The following is a 17,090-nucleotide window of genomic DNA, read 5'->3' as shown; positions in this document are numbered from 1 at the left end:
GGTTCCCCCCCCCCTTTGGTGGTCCTCCTCGGGTCCTTGTACTCTGGGGCCTCTGGATATCTGGGGCCTGGATCTCCTCCATACCTGCTTCATACCCTGGTGGACGGGGCTATGGCTCCCCACACTCCCTAGCAGATCGTTACATGGAGAAACCTTTGGAATACAAGCATGCTGATCCACACAGGTATGCACACAGGTGTACACACGGGTGTTCACAGACGCGGACTACACCTTTCTTGGCTGCTGCCTCAAAGCACATTGTGCGCTGTCTATCTTGCGTGCTGCACAATATCGTTTATTATTTAGTATCTACTGTTATCTACTGCTAGCTAGTTTATTGTGATGGTGCTGTTTTTATTATGTTGCTCTTTGTTGTTTGCTTTCTCTTCTGTTTTTTTTCTCCATACAGGTGATCCAGGCGTTTTGTTTGTTTGTTTGTTTGTTTGTTTGTTTGTTTTTTCCTTTCTTCCCCCCCTTCTCACCGTCTCTTCTCCCCTTTGGTTTTCTTTCTCTCCCTCTCTTTCTTTCATTCTTTCTCCCTGTCCTATCCCCCAGTCACGTCTGTCCCGTTTGTAGCAACCGAAAATAAAATAAATACATAATTATAATAAAGGTCAATCAAATGGACCAATATGGCAAGGCCATGATGATCCACTTGGTAAAATAAATCCGCTTGGCATCTTTCTTGGCCTTAAGACAACAATTCTGATGGCTAAAGATCCAAACGGGACACAAAAAAAAAAAAATAAATAAATAAATAGAAAAAAAAAAAAAAAAAAAAAATATTATCATGCTTTTTACAACTACATGAATGTACTATTGCTGTGTGATTCGCCATACCAATAATACCAATAATACCAATTTAAAAATCTAGTTGGTATTGGCAATACCAACTAGATTTTTAAATCTCAATATAAAATGTGGTCTGGGATACAGCACACAGTTTCACACACTCTTCATTTTGCACTTTATGGCGCTGTTGTAAATGGTGAAAATACTAGTAGTGCTAGCTGCACGGCGTCAACACGTTAAGGAGCCAACCGCTAACGCGTTGACGCTGTGCAGCCCCACACACGGGGTGATCCGCGGTAACTCGTTAACGGAGATTTGCCGCGTTAATACAGTTATGGCGTTAACATCATTTTAATGACAGTAACGCTGCAGCACTAAAATAGTAATCTCCAAATGTTTTCTTTTTGCCGACCAGCTCCTCTTTGATAGCTGCCGTGTCCATCTTGTCGTTGGCTGCAGGTGAAGCAATGGGGGAGGGGGAGTTGTGTTTAGTGAAGGAGAGGCGAGGCAGAGTAACGTTGCATAGAGACAAAAGTGGACGAAAGAGAGTCAAACCTGCGGCTCCAGAAGTATAATTATAATGTAATATAGACTATATCAATATAAACAATATTGTCACATCTCATATCTTGTATAAAAATATATCATTATATTTAAAAACTCGATATATCGCCCAGACCTACGTTGAAGCTTGCTGATGGATTTTTGTGGCAGGCCAGATAAGAGTGAGTTACAGTAGTCATTGCCTTTTCTGCACTCTGTCATTTCAGTTATGGGTTAATTCATCTAAATAAGTTGTTTAAAACTAATTAAGTTACAAACATTTCATGATTTGATTACACGTGCTTTAAAAAGGGATGTATAAATATATTTGATTGTAATACTATAAAGCAATACACATTTAATTCATAGAAACTGAAACAATGTTAAAACAACAGTGTATTTGATTTTGAAAACTTAATGAGATCTTATTTTATTTAGAAACAACTGTTAAGAACTATTTTGTTCGTTGCTCTGTACTGTATGTGCAGACTGGTTTTTTGTGATCATGGATCTGATCCCAAAGTGTTTCTGGATTGTGAGCTAGACCCTGTGAAAACTCTTGTTGCTCTTAAGATTTTTCTCTTGTTTATCTTTGAGTCAGTTTTTGAAACCGACAGATGTCATGTCTGCTCTCAGACAAAGACTGCTCAAAAAAGGCTGTCAGAACAACTAAAATGAACAGTCCTGCCTACATGACTTTTTCAAAGAAGGCTGTATCACTGATTTCCCTTTTTGCTGAGCCTTATGTCAGTTCCTTAAAGTAACCTCCCCATCCTTCTTATTTCTTTTGTAAAGGGGTTCCTTTATTTATTTGAGTTGGCTTCATTCTCTCTGAAGACTCCAAAATGGATTCAGTTTTCAATCTTCCTCACACTGCAGGAAGTGATCATCATGTGGCGTGGCCAATGAGCACCTTGTACAAAACACCAGTGGTGTTCTCAGGTTTACTTGCAGCTCAAAGTGATGTATGATGTTGGTCGTTAGTGACCTTCTATCGTAATGTGTTAGTTTTATTGCAAACCCTCTTTATTATTTTAAAAGACAAGAACAAACTTTAATATATCCTGGCTGATACTGACCCCTGGTCCTGTTCATTCTGGGCTCATTCATGTAAGAACTTTTGTGCTCAAAGTTTGTACAATTAGTATAAAGGCCCTTGGCAGTTTGAGTGTGGTTTTGATCACTACACATGGGCTGTATCCCAATTCAGGGTCTGCAGCCTTAAAGGCCGCATTTTAAGGCCGATTACGTCACAGCGACGAAGGCTGTCCCAATTCAAAGGCTGCTCGAAACGCGGCCCTCAAATGCGTCCTTCATTTCCCTGAATTTTAAGGATGTTGCGGTGTAGACTTCGTGGCCCAACACATCCCAGAATGCATAGCGCGGCAGTGGGTGTGGATAACTTTGCAGAAAAAAAACGTCGGAAGAGGGGCGGCCGAAGAGTAAACTTTTAAAAGTAAGTACTGATGATTCTGTCACTTATTTATGTGCAAATGTTTAATAATGAAGAACATTAAAACATTACTGTTGGCCACATGTCGGCAAAGTTATGTGACATTAGTGATGTTTGTACTAACTTGGTTTTAAAGCCTTTACTTTAAAATATACGCCGTTCAATAGTTGACCTTAATCTTACAGAGAATGTAATGATTTTATGGATATTTAAAGTAAGCACTGAGAGAAATTTGCCAATATGCCAACATATTAAAAGAACAATATTTGTCTCTTATATATAACACAGTTACATATACAGTGTCAAAGGAACCTGTCTTTGGGTGAAGATTTAAGGTGACAGGAAATATAAATAAATGCAGCTTGAATCTTTACTGAAGCTCAGTGTTTGAAACAGTTCATTCACTGCTGTAATAACTAATAATGATTGAAATAATAACTTCAATATTGGCCATATTATATTTACATTACCAAAGCGAGATGACTTTAGTCTCATGAACAACATCAGCTAATTGTTATTTACTAGCTAATCTTAAATGACTGTTCAGTACAGAAATGAAGCCCAACAATCATGTTTTACAGTCCCGTGGTCTCAGCCTCAGATACTTATCAAATCAAAGTTCCTGTAGAAACAAACAAACAAATGAACAAAATATGTTCTCCTTCATTTCTGTCAAACAAAGCTGTATGAAACGTTTCCACTGTTAGTATCACGGTTGTTAGGCAACATGGGCAGCGCGACGGATGATGATGTCCCATTTCACAAGCCTCACTTCCAGCCTTAGTGGTCTTTGAGTACGCAGCCCTTGTGGACCGTTAAGGCTGCGTACTTTAAGGCTGCAGACCCTGAATTGGGATACAGCCATGTTAACACCAAAAATATGGTGTCTATAGGGATTGACTCCCTTTAGGAGTCTGCCTCAAGTGGCCGTTAGAGGAACTGGAGGTTTTTGGCACTGACTTCATTTTTTTTTGTTTTTTTTTAAAAGTTGAATGTCAGCATCGTTCAGTGTTTTTACCTACATTCATGTCCATACTTCCATTAACAAGTTAGATTCTGCTTTTAGTTAAGACAATCTTGTTAAGATGCATTGATCTGATTTTTTTTTTTACTCATTTAATTTAAAGATTCATTTAAAGCCTGAAACAAAGGTCTAAAAATAAATAAACAGCATCAGTACAGCATATGAACCATTTAAATGTAATTACATTTACTATTTTTTGCAAGTAAAGTATGTAATCAAATATTCATATGTAGTGTGAAATAACGCAGAGTGTGTAGTAGTCCTGTGTGTGTGTGTGTCACACTGAAAAAAAGGCCATGTTGGATTTATTTGATTCAATAGTGGACATTGGTTGCACACAGATGTTTTGCTTTGGCAGAAACTTAAACAACTGAGTTAAATCAACACAGCTTTTTCATATTCAGTAAACCTGTGCATTTTGTGTTCATAAAACGAGATTGAAACATGTTCAGATGAAGTAAGTTGAGCTCCTGGAATATGTTAATCCTTCACAATTTTGTCATTTTATTTCAACACTATTCAATAACTTTTACCCCAATACTTGGTCACTTAAATACTACATGCTGTCTTCATATTACATAATGTTCAACAAAGTCTAGATCCTGGTTACCATAAAAATTGAATGGGTCTTCAACAACTACCATCCTTCTATCTTTATCCTGGTTGCAGGAGGGCTGGGAAATAACCCTGAATTGATAGGTTACGGTGCAGGGTACACCCTGGACAGCTGACCAGTCTATCACATAGAAACAATCAACCATTTACACTTACATTCACAGGTAATTTAGAATCACCAGTTAACCCTAACTCTAATAACTGCAGAAGGAAACCAGAATACCCAGAGAGAAACCTGCAAACTAGCCAGAATGTGGATTTGAACACAGGACCTTCTTACTGTGAAGCAACAGCACTAACCACCATGCCAACAATCTAGGAAACGTGGGAAAGCTATGATTTCCTGTATTTGATGCAGAATTTTTTTGTTTTTGTAATAATACACAATAAATAGCAATAGCATGCACGTGGTGCGTGTGTAGTTGTCTGCCTCTTATAACTCCAGTGATTTTCCTGCAGTTTGAACTCTTGTGCGATCTTGTGAATTTCATGAGTTCAGCAACTAACCACTCTTACTAGATTGTATCATGTCGTCTCAACAAGAACAAATTAAGTTGTTGAATTTCGTACAGATTCTTCATGATTTAATTACGTTCATAGAAACATGAAATTATTGTGTTCAAATTACAAGTTAGACTTTTTTAATGTAACAACCACCCAATTTACTTTTTTTGGTATACTAAAAAAAGTAGAGGTGGCTGCTCGACTTGACTGAGATGGATGCCTTCCTGAAACCACGATCTAAAGAGCGCGAGTCTGAAACCCGTGCAGTGTCGCGGGATTTAACATTGATATATTATTGACTTACTTCACTTGAACATGATATGAACAATTTAATCTAGCCTCTCTGCATATCATGTAGTTTCTACACTATGTAGTTACACTTAACTTTAAAGCATGAGGCAATTGTGTTTAATACACGCAAGATGCTTACGTAAATCCAAGAGCTGGCCAATCCCTTTTTTTCAGTGCACTGTGCAGTCATAGAAGACATATTTCACAGTAAAAGAGTTCCACACAGTAAAAGCAGCATTTTACAGATGTTTATAAATTAAAATAAAATAACTGCCCAATTAGTAGAAGTTGGAGGGGATCTGCATAAATTAAACGAAGGTCATTTATTTTTAATTATGAGTCACGGAGAGGCTTCAGAAGCTTTAGGGAAGTCATTATAACCACAGAGAAGTTTGCATCAAAAACAAAAACAAAAAATGTCTCACTCTGAAACCACATCCTATTTCCCTCTCAGCTCTGAAGGAGGCTACAGGAGAGAAGTTATCTGATGAAGTCTGTTTTAGTCAGCATTGTTGCTGAACTCATTTTATCTCTATATTTAAGGTGTATTTAGTCACAAAAAACTTAATGATATTTTTTTTTTGTTTCTTTGGTGTAATTCTGTAACAACTTTGGTTTCAAATTTAAAACCAAAGACCAATATTATATGAGATGAGAGAACTCAAAGGCCAGAGACATTCACTTAAAACAGAATCATCCCAAATTATCAGGAGTGTTTATTTTACTGTAAATCACATGGACAGACTGTCGCTTGACAGCCATGTTATCTAATTAAAAGCACACTTACGGTATGTTTATTTCCCAGTGACTCATTTTTACACACTTTAAAATTTAACACTCTCCTTAACCGAGACTAAAATGTCAGTGTCATGAAGACAATCTCATTACTACAAGTCTATGAATTGGTCCTCTTCTCTACAATCAATTCCATTTGAAGGGAGCTGTTCTGACACCGGAGGAGATCCAGCAAACATTGTAATATCAAAAGTCCAAACCATGAATTTTAGTGCAGCAGAAGACTAGTCCAGTTTAAGTTAGCTTACATATCCCAAAGTCTCACACTTTACTTGGTCACTAGGTTCAAATTCTTGTGTTCACGTGAAGAAAGAAAATTGTGTATAAATCAGATAATACGTACAGTCAAACTATAAACATGGGCAATTATTTTTCTTTTACATCTCCCCCATGTTTACAATATTTTTATAAGCTGGTTTATTATAAACATGAGAAAGTATCACAACTGAAAATAACAAAAAGGTTTGAAACACTTCCTCATAAACAGCTGCTGGTTTTCCTGGTGGGGTTGTGGGTCTCTAATAAAAGCCTGACCAAAAAACCAAGACGTTAACTCATCTCTTGAGCATATATAAATTTAGATTAAAATATCTTGTGTAAATATGAGACACATTACCACATAGTAGATGATCAAAATGTATTTGAACACTGACCATTAAAAAAAGAGAGTAGAAAAAAACACCTAATTTAAAGTGCTCTGTGCTCCTCTTCAAAGATGAGGTGTGAGATGTCCAGAGGAGGAGCGGTGTGTCTTCTGAATACTTGTATTTGCATCTATGTTTTCACCACAGTTTACAAACCTGTGCAGAGAACAAACATCTATTTCTGATGTTTCACATGGAGCATCATTATGATAATGACTATGACTCAGAGACCAGTCAGCAGCTTCTGTCAAAGTCTGCAGTGTCCAAACCTGAAGACAGCATCTCATCAGTCAGATCATCAACCCCAAGTTTTACTATCAGGTACTTTTGTTTTGAGAAATCTTGAGCACCTCCAGCAGCCCAGCTCACCTGGTTCTAGTTAAAGGGAGGAGATCCAGTAAACAGGTCCAAGCACTCAGAAGAGAACTTCTAAACATATCAGCAGAGCTGGGAGCAGTGTATCGATATAGAAGAAGACTGTCTTGTAACATATTGGGTCAATCATGTATTGAGTTGACTTAAGTGTAGAATGTTTTGGGGCGACCGAACCACAACCTGTTGTATTGTTTTAATTGCCTCCACTCAGGTCAGAGGTCAATTAAAAAAAAAATAGATTACACATCTGTAACCACACTGTAAATTTAGACGAGTTACAGATGAGCTTTTAAACTTTCAGTAAACTGTGCCCTGTATCTTACAATAACTACTATAAGGGGGGCGATCGTGGCTCAAGAGTTGGGAGTTCGCCTTGTAATCGGAAGGTTGCCGGACATTTTCGGTCGTTATGTCCTTGGGCAAGACACTTCACCCGTTGCCTACTGGTGGTGGTCAGAGGGCCCGGTGGCGCCAGTGTCCGGCAGCCTCGCCTCTGTCAGTGCGCCCCAGGGTGGCTGTGGCTACAATGTAGCTTGCCATCACCAGTGTGTGAATGTGTGTGAATGGGTGGATGACTGAATGTGTAAAGCGCTTTGGGGTCCTTAGGGACTAGTAAAGCGCTATATAAATACAGGCCATTTACTTGATTTAATTAATTCAACTGCTTTTCATCCAAATGATCCAAGTTGAATGGTTTGATGATGGTTGGAACTTTTTGTCCCTGGCTGGAGGCGACGTGGGTCCATAGTCTGTCTGCAAATTATAACACTGTAAAAGTGAAACGCTACAAAATATAAATGATGGATTAGGAAACTGTAGAGCCCATGTGTCAAAGTCAAAGCCCGCGGGCCACATCCGGCCCGGCGTACATTTATATCCGGCCCGTGAGATCATTTTATATAGATGTACTATTATTGTTATGCACTGCCCGGCGATATGAGGCGCTAATAATATACAAACTACAGATCCCATAATGCAGCACTGCAGCCTCCTTGCTGAACGCTAGGCTAATTGGGAACATTCCCGCGTCAATAGGGTTGCCAACTCCCTGAAAAATAAATAAGGGACACCTCGTGGCCAGGGCCGGGCGACCCAGTTGTCTTCACCCATCCCAGTGTGGTGAATTTTCTAGCTCTTTTTTTGTGTGTGAAATTATTTTTTTAACCATTTGACTTGAAGTTGATTTAAGTAGATGCATATTCTATTCTTTGTGATATGAACACATGTGAAACAAATGATCATTTAGCCATTTATTTTTAGCTCAAAATGACAACATTAACACAATAAAACAGGTCTCTTTCTCAAACAGAAGCCTGTCATGCTTAACTTTTGAGAATATAAGTAAATCTTTCTTTAAAAGAACTGTCCTGCTTAACTTAAAATAATAGAAAACAATAGAAAGAAAAACATTCTTGTAACAGTGCACATATAGTGCATTTAGTACAATTGGCTTCAGTTGAGGTATTATTTCAGCTTTTCTAATGCTAATCAGCTGCTCCCGCTTGTTCCCATGATTACGGATCATTACTCATCATCATTATTCATCTATGTATTACTTTTATGTATTAGTCATCTATTTGTTGTAATCATCTATCCTTGCAGTTGTTTGTTACACAAAATAAGTTATATTATCACACTTCTGGCCACATAGCGCTGATATTCACTGCACATGCCCATATTAACTTTTTCCAGCCAGGTGTTTTCCTTTTCCCATTCTTCCCTTTCTCTAAGGGGAACAAACATTGCTGCTCGAATGCTGGGCTTACACTGTGCGGTTTTAGGCCCATTTTGAGCCGATTTTTGAGTCGTGCGACCGTTTTGGTGATCGGACCAATTTTGGCCTTCATCGTGCGTCGTGTAGTATACGTGGGGTAAAGAGAAGTGATTAACACCTCACGACCAGGAATAGTACAGCAGTGCAGCGTGTGCACTATCCACAAGCGATGGAGGCACAACTTGTAGAACTTTGGAAAGCTCATCCGAGCCTTTTCGATGTGGCCTCACAAAATTATCACGACCACAACAACCATGAAAATAGTTGAATTTGCATTGCTGCTCAATCACAGCTGCCTGATCAATGTTTTTCATTAGCAATTTAGCAAAGTTGATGGTGGTGGTGTGCGTGTCTGTGTGAGTGAAAGACAGAGAGGGAGAGCGAGCGACAGATTTTCTGCTATAACCTTAATTTTATGGACGCACAGGGTGAGCTCTCAGGTCGCATCAGAGCATCGGGCCGTATAGTGTGAGAGTACATCGTGACCTACGAACTTCTAACCCCTGCGAGTCAATTGTGCAGTTTGAGCAGGAGCTGAATAACGCGACTGAAAAAATCGCACAGTGTCTGCCCAGCTTTAGGTGTACTGACGTCCAAGACTTGCACCGCAGTGTCAGCGTTTGTTTCCCTGTTGGCCATGCTTCTTGTTGTGGTCATCTGTTGTCTTCCGGTATTTTCTCCGTAAGCGACCTTTCCTCGACCAATGAGATAAGCGGTCATCTGAATTGTCACACTCGAATTATCATAAGTGTGCTGTCAGCTCATTGGTCACAAAGCAGGAGAGGGGCTGGGAATTATGTTTTCAAACAAAGTGTTAATTCCATTAAAAGTTATAGACTACTTTTGATTCTCACTGTATTACGGGACAAAGTGCGTCCCTTATTAGCTCAATGCGGGACGTGTACTTTTGTTTCTAAATACGGGACGATTCCGTTTTTTAAGGGACGGTTGGCAACCCTACGCGTCAATCAAGTCAAACTTCTGTTATTGCGAAGCTAGCCGCTCACAATGGTGGAGAGAAAAGTTGATTCTGAAAACAGAGCCTTTCAGCGCCAGTGGGTGACTGAATATATGTTTACAGACATTGCTGGTAAACCCGTGTGTCTTATTAGTGGAGCTAATGTGGCAGTAATTAAGGAATTTACTTTAAGACGGCACTACGAGACAAAACGTCAGGATAAGCTGAAAAACCTAAATGCAGAGCAGAAACTACAGAAAGTAGAAGAGCTAAAGAAGAATCTGACATTTCAGCAGACTTTTTTCACCAGAGCAAAATCACAAAGTGAAGCTGTTGTGAAAGCAAGTTTTATTGTAGCAGGGGAGATGGCCAAATCAGCCCGGTGTTGTGCCAAAAAAGTGATTGTCTGCCAAAAACTGATTTCCAATGTTTCTGTGTATTTTTTATGTGTAATATCTTTACGTATGTTCGTAAATAGACTTCGGTGAACAGGGTTTACAAAGGGGTTATATTGAGAATAAAAAAATTATCCGTTTTTCAAGTATCTTTACAACTCTGTGTTATTGTACTTACATTATAACCAATCCAGTCCTTTATCCCCACTTAAAATATTTTTACTGAACTATTGTAATATTTGCTGCCATTTCTGCTGTCCTCTTGGCCAACTTACTCTTACAAAAGACATTTTTAATGTTAATGACATTTTTTAACTGCATAAATAAAGGTTATATAAAAGTCACTGCCAAAAACTGATTGCAGCTTCTACCTTGTTACACGAATGTTGTTCGTGGCTCAAGATGACTTTATGTCATCCATAAGGGATGCATTTGACATATGTTTCACATATTATAGCCCAACAAGTTACTTATAGCAGTTTAAATACGAGCAATCAGTCTTTGGCAAATACCGAAAATCAGTTTTTGGCAGACAATCACTTTTTGGCACAACACTGGTACCACTCTGAAGAGCTGCATGATGAAGGTTTGCGACGTCTTGCGTCCAGACAACACGCTGATTTTGGCAAATGTGAGCCTGAGGAGAAATACGATTGCTGATCGGGTTTGTGAGATGGCCACTGATTTAAGAACACAGTTGTGTGAAAGAAGCAAAAACTTTATTGCATACTCTCTTGCTGTGGATGAAAATACAGACATGATGGACATTGCACAGCTGGCCATCTTCATCCGTGGAGAGGAAATATTGAACATTAAATCGATGCACGAGACAATGACAGGAAAAGACATTTTTTAAAACGTATGTCAAAGTGTAACCGACATGAAACTGCCCTGGGACAAACTTGTTGGACTTACAACAGATGGAGCGCCGGTGTTTTGTGGTGAAAAGAGCGGACTAGTCAGCAGGATGTGAGTAAAGATGCAGGAGGAGAAATGTACCGGTGAGTTATCAGCATATCACTGCATCATACACAGTGTTGGGAAGGTTACTTTTAAAATGTATTTTACAGAATACATGCCCCAAAATGTATTTTGTAATGTAATCCGTTACGTTACTCAATGAGAGTAACGTATTCTGAATACTTTGGATTACTTAATATATTATCATGCTTTTTAAAACTACGTGAATGTACTATTGATGTGTGACTTATTACTATTGCTGAAGGTCCGCGGCTCTGAACCGTAGTAAAGGGACCTCTGGCTAATGCGTCGGGTTCCGTGTCGGGCTCGTAGCCGAAAAATAGCTTTACTTTGTTGTCTGGGTCAACTTTGCTTGCAAGAGACAGAGAGAGGCGTTGAAAGGCTGCTCCAACGGAACTTATTGTTTTGGAGGAAAACACGAACACATCGTACAGTCAAGTCTTAATAGCGTACTTACAACTGGGCTCATCAGTAACTCTTCTTGGCTGCAGTGGTTATTATTATATTTACATGCTTCCAGCTCCCGTTTTCCACTCTCCTTTTTCTCCCTCCTCGCGCTCACAGACACATAACGTGTATGGCAGTCCATTCTCCCTGTAGCACGGACTACACTGCCCATGATGCTACATTCTTTAGGGCTATGCCTGTAGCATTCTGCCTATTAGCTTAGCACAACAACAACAACAACAAAAAGGCGCTCTCTCACCCAGGAAACACACAGTCGCAGAGAGAGCGTCACCCTGTAACCATGGCAACCGTAACGCTGCCGCCTGGAACAACAGAACGTAGCTGTCAAACAAAACCCAAACAGTCCTGACCCGCAACAATATGAAACAGGAAAGTACCGCCGTGTAATCCATTTATTTCAGCAAAGTAACTGTATTCTAAATACCACCTTTTTAAACGGTAACTGTAACAGAATACAGTTACTCATATTTTGTATTTTAAATACGTAACGGTGGTACATGTATTCCGTTACTCCCCAACAGTGATCATACACCAGGAAAGGCTGTGTGGTAAAGTCCTAAAAATGGAGCATGTAATGATCACCGTAACGCAAATTTTATCTGAGCTAAAAGTTTAAATCATTGTCAATTTCAGTCTTTTATGTGGGAAATAGATTCAGAGTTTGCCGACATTCCATATCATACAGAGGTGTGTTGGCTGAGTTGGGGAAAAATTCTCAATCGAGTTTTTGAGCTCAGCAAGGAAATATGTCAGTTCATGGACATGGCATGTATGATGCGGTGAAGGCATTTCAAGTGAAGCTGTCACAAATGCACCAGTGCAACCTGCCTCACTTTCCCTGTTGCCAAGTAATGTTGAACCAAGTCAGTGGTAGTGATGGGTCGTTCGGGAACGAAATGGCTCTTAGAGCCGGGTCTTTGACGTGAACGACGCGAGCCGGCTCCTTATCGCGAGCCGTCACGTGTTTTTTTTTTTCTTTCTCTCAGCCTCTCTCTCTCTCTCGCACTTTTTTTCTGCTTCACTCAGCCAGGGACAACAAGGTCACATTAGAAAGGTATAGTAATCATCCACAACTATTTTCAGTTGCAGATGATAAAGGATTCAGAAAGTTTATTCATGCAGGTCCATATGACAGAGAATATGCATGTTCTTTTTGTTTTCATATTTTAATTTATATTTAATTGTGTTGTGGTTTGCAGTGTTTTGTGTTGTTTCACTTTAAATTTGTAAAAGGAAAAAGCTGAAAATTGAAATAGTTAAAAGTTGAAATGTGAATAGTTGATTTTTGTATTATATGATTTATTTATTACATTTTATGTGGAGTGAATAAATAAAAGTATATTTACGGTGGCCCCTACAGACAAAGCACAAACTTCAAATCACGTACAAACCCTGGGGCACGTACAAACTCCAAAACACGTAAAAATACGTACAAACTCCAAAATACGTACAAATTCCAAAACACGTAAAAACACGTACAAACTCCAAAACACGTACAAACTCGGAAGCACGTATAAACTCAAAACACGTACAAAAGACAACAGAAGTGCTCCAGGATGCTGGGCGCAGTGTTGAGCTTTTGTTATCTTGTGGGCTACACAAGCCAGCAAGTACCAACGACCGGATTTGGTGTGTGGTAATAACAGGTAAATGAACTTTTTTTTAAATTATTTGAATATATATGAGTGCCTGTGTATAAATACACAAACAATACACACATGCTTTCAATTGTGTAATTTAAGTGATCTAGTAGCTCTGCTTTGGAAGTTCAGTTAATGCTAGAAATGTGTTTTGGAGTTTGTACGTGTTTTGTCTCTAGGGGCCACTGCATATATTTATATATAAACATTAGGGGTGCAACGATACACAAAATTCACGGTTCGGTTCGGTTCGATACTTTGGTGTCACGGTTCGATATTTTTTTGATACAAAAAAAAATGTTCATGCCTTTTTAATTTGTCATTTATTAAAATTATAAATATCAGGGCTTGCAAAATTTCAAAATCCCTGGTAGCCCTTCGGGCAGGGACTCTTCAGTTTTTGTAGCCCAAAATAAGTTTAAGTAGCCCGAATAAAAAAGAGAGCAATTTTTTGATTGATGTTTTGGTTCCTGTTTTGTTTCCTTTATAATATTATTGTAACGGAAACTAAACATTAATCAAAAAATTGTTGAAAAACAAATTACAACATTGTATAAAAATTACAATCATCAACTCAAATACTTGGTTCTAATTGAACAGAAATTTCTATGAACTTGTAAGAACTGTGTAGGACATGAATCAGTCTGTGTCAGATCCTGAATTTGAAATTTCCACTGAAGTCACAGGTAAGAGGCAAGTGGAACCAAGATCTAGGCCATTTGCTTTTTGAAGTTTGCAAAGACTGCTAAATTTTGCCAGTGGTAGTTCACTCTTTGCAACATAGTACGCTGTTTTAAACTGATTTTCAGGTTTATTTTTAGTATGTTATTTGCAATTGGTGTTTGTTCTTGGAAAGATATTGCAGACTGAGCAATAATGCATTTCTTGCATTTCTCATGGGTTCTAATGGGGGCCTTTCTTAAAATGACTGGTCCCAGTAACAAAGGCGCTTGTCGACTCAGAAATCGAGGGAAAACCAACAACACACCCAGCAGAACATTATGTTATTTACACGGGTGCACATAAGTGGTCCGCATGTGCGCATTCGCTGTCAAAATAAAAGACACGCACCAGATAAGAAGTTGCAACGCGCGTTTGCGTCCATATAAAAGGCACTGTTTTTGTCCTCTAGAGTGGGATTTTCACGGCACATTCCGCACCACATCTCTGTGCGTTCATCATTTGTTTGAAGCCAGCTCACCTCCTGCAGCCACTTTTCCGAGAATACATGCTTCTTTTGTGGTTCGGACTCCTTCTGACATTTCTTTGGAGGTGGAGGAACACCAAAGTAATTGCTTAAAGGAGCTTCTTCGACATCTTTAAGAGTTCTAAACAAATGTCTGTCCTCCTGAAAATCTTATGTACGCAAACACGCGTTGCAACTTCTTATCTTGCGTGCGTTTTTTATTTTGACAGCGAATGCGCACCTGCGGACCACTTATGTACACCCCTGGTTATATAGCTCATCATATGGCAGCCACAGAAATTCTTTTGTCCATAAAACCATAAAGCTGCACTTTCTTTTTGCCTTATAGTCTGATTTGTCATAACTTTTCCGTTTTGTGGTAAGCTTTTCTTTGGCTGTCACTTCTTCACCCTGACCTGTCTTATTTGGCTCAGCAGAACTAAAATATATATCCTGCTGCTTTTACACACGCACTCACATAACGCTCAGCGATTCTCTGCGCGATCAACCTCTCACATTTTTAAGCTTGCTGCGGGAGATTTCACTTGTCATGTTTGCTTAGTAAGCTAACGATTGATAAGACGATGTCAGAGGAATTGGTGCGCAAATTATCGTCACTCACCAATCAGTACTGTCGCTCTCTATACACAGTTCGCGCGATTGCAAAGTGAAAGCAAAAAACAAGCGCAAATTCAAACGCGATTTCAGTATGTCACATATTGACAGTGGCTCACCGATGCCAATGACATAATTACCCAGCTACATTTCCGAAAGAATGCAAAAGCATTGACATATATTTTTCCTTCCTACGATAGCCCGACGGGCAGGGCAGAGATAGATTTTGGTAGCCCGACTGGAAAAATCGCTAGCCCCGGGACGTCGGGCTAGCGATTTTGCGAGCCCTGTATCTGATTGAGGAATCACTCATCTTTGGAAAAGAGAGTTTATTACAGAGAAATGGCTCTTTCCAAAATAAAAGCTATACTATACACTTCTTCTGGGCTATATTCTCAGCAGCATATTAAACATATCAGGTCCCCATAAGGAGAATCATGTGCTAACGGCTGTCTAAATGACTCGGGTAAAGTTTGTAGCATGCGTGCTTGTTGTTTTTGTCTGCTTCCACTTGTCTTTGCACTAGGATGCTGTCGGAGTAAATGTGCAGTCATATTCGTTGTGTTCCCACTAATGCTGTCAGCGTTAGTCTCGTTGAAATGACGTTAATGAGCTACCACGGATCCGGCTGGACGGCCAACACGTTAACGAGCTAACTGTGCTAATACACTAGTTCCCACCCATGTAATTGAGCATTGCACATCCAACATACTGTTTTGCTTTAGTCCATGACACGCTAACCTTCAGGGTCATACGTCACATGAAAACCAAAATAGTTCCAAATGCCAGATCTGAATGAGGGTGGGGGAGGTTCAATTTGCCATGTTGCAAGGAGAGCTTAACTTCTGTCTGGCTAGCTTGCCCTGCGCTCAGTGAGTCTGCGTTTGACTACTCCACCTAGGCTGCACTGTCGAGCGCAGATCCACTGAGCGCTCAACACAGACAGCATCGTCAGAAGGAAAGTTGATAAAATAAATTAAAAAATTTGTATTGTTCGATACATATGCGTACCGAAAGCACTGTATCGAACGGTTCAATATCGATACGAGTATCGTTGCACCCCTAATAAACATATATAAATAAAACCACTTTTTTTACATTAATAATTCCTTTTGTGCATAATTTTTATATTATTGTTAATAATAAATTAATTAAAGCAACAAAACAACCTGAAGAGCCGTTTCGGAGCCGAAAGAGCCGGCTCTTTTTAGTGAGCCGAGCCGAAAGAGCCGGTTCTCTAAAAAGAGACGGAACTCCCATCACTATTCGATACATGTTTGCTATATTTGGCAAAATGCCATTAATGGTAGTTTTTTTAGTACTGTATTCCGATTAGTTCCAACTACTGCTACCAATACCTCCATACCACAACTGTTCATATAACTATCAATGCTAAAGCTACACCATTGTTAATGCTAAAAGATGAAGCTACATCACTCATTGACCTTTGTGGATCACATTTTTAACCTGCCTTAAATCTTCCCTTGACTTCTAATTGTTTCTGACTCTATTGGGACCAAAGTTTACAACTTCATATGTTATTCAGTAGGCTATTGTTTAAAATTAATTACTGTGGCCATAAACTAATTGGGAAAGTGTTTAATGATCAGAGATCAGGTGATCAGTAGACTTATTTTCTCACAGACTCCTCCAATCAGACATCATGTTATAACCACAAGTCCCCCCTGCTATATATTAGGGAGAATACAGGTTTATGGTTCCATGTTTCATTCTGAGAACCTGTGTCTGTCTGTTACACATAATCAAAGGTTCTATTGTTGCTCATTTTAATTTTCTACTAATACTAACAGTGCTATATATTGCTAGTGTATTGAGTAATTGTGCTCTGTATTTCAGGATGAGGAAAAACACTCCCACCCCCAAGAATGTCACTGAAAGAATATTGAAGATGTGTCTGCGCTGTGTCTGTTTGTCCAAGTATTCCAAAAAATCATCAACAGGCACTGTTGCTGTCGGTGCTGTTTGGACTTCTCTGACTGCTGTCAGTCTTTAATTACTGTAAACAATATGGCAGCA

This window comes from Perissodus microlepis, chromosome 23 (genome assembly GCF_051167445.1).
Source record: "Perissodus microlepis isolate ML-2025 ecotype Zambia chromosome 23, ASM5116744v1, whole genome shotgun sequence".
Taxonomy (NCBI): Eukaryota; Metazoa; Chordata; class Actinopteri; order Cichliformes; family Cichlidae; genus Perissodus; species Perissodus microlepis.
Note: the sequence above shows the minus strand (reverse complement) of the source record.